General features: G+C 37.5%; 1 non-coding gene across 1 annotated transcript; it reads right to left on the reverse strand.

The window, feature by feature from the left end:
• Positions 1–266: 266 nt before the first annotated feature.
• LOC124889054 lies at positions 267–376 on the reverse strand. The gene has a single exon (XR_007047671.1). It is a non-coding gene; the product is annotated as a small nucleolar RNA R71 (small nucleolar RNA).
• Between the last annotated feature and the right edge of the window lie 664 nt (positions 377–1040).

The following is a 1040-nucleotide window of genomic DNA, read 5'->3' on the forward strand; positions in this document are numbered from 1 at the left end:
ATGGTACAAATTTTTTGTTTGAGTTGACAATTCGATGGGTTCTTACATGAAGACCCATAGCAGCACATATAGATTATCTTGGAAATGAGCGGTACCTATATTTCGAGTGGGGTATCTACTGATTAAGTCAAGCTAACTCCCTTCCCCTTTTATCTAATTGGGGAAGTAAGGAGGTGGTTATATGCTGAACCACCAAACTCCATCACTTCTTGGGATGATCTTGCTCGGAAGTTCCTTATTCCATCTTTCTATTTGAGAATACATCACATCTAAGAAGCGAGATTTTGAGTTTTAGGGAGAAAGAAGGAGAAACTCTTTACCAAGCTTGGGAAAGATTTAAGGGTATGCTTAGAAATTTCCCTCACTATCATCAATGTAATGATATACTGGTTCATACTTTCATAGAGAGTCTTGACCTAAACACCATTTTCTTTGATTCAGAAGCAGGTTGAAAAGCTCTTGAGAAGACGTATGATGAATTATACACACTTCTGAATTAGATTTCACAAGGGAATCCTGGATGGCATGCTGACTCAAGAAGTTCTCCAAAGAAGGTTGCAGGTGTGTTGGAGGTGTACCAGTTTACTGCTTTATCAGCTCATCATTCTGCACTATAAAATTAGTTAACTACTTAGTTATGTAATATGAAGTTGGGGGTTACATAACCTGCCACAATATATAATGCATTACCTTAGACAAATACTTGGTGTGAGATTTGTAGAAGAAGTAAGAATGCAATAGATACTTGTGGGGTTAATCCAGATTCCGTTAATTATGTGGGGAATGCTAATCATCAAGGACAATAGAACTTTGATAACTCTTACAATCCGAATTGGAGGAACTATCCCAATTTCTCATGGGGTGGAAGTCAGATGTAAAATAACAATCAATATAGGGGGACAGTACAACATAATCAATAGCAACAAGTTTAGAGTAATCAGGCCACGAGTCCAAATAGCAATATGGGGGAGATATTGAAGAAAATTATGGCTACTCAGGCCTAGTTGGTAGTAGATATGGAGAGTCAATAGTTGATTACA

This window comes from Capsicum annuum, chromosome 11 (assembly GCF_002878395.1).
Source record: "Capsicum annuum cultivar UCD-10X-F1 chromosome 11, UCD10Xv1.1, whole genome shotgun sequence".
Classification (NCBI taxonomy): Eukaryota; Viridiplantae; Streptophyta; class Magnoliopsida; order Solanales; family Solanaceae; genus Capsicum; species Capsicum annuum.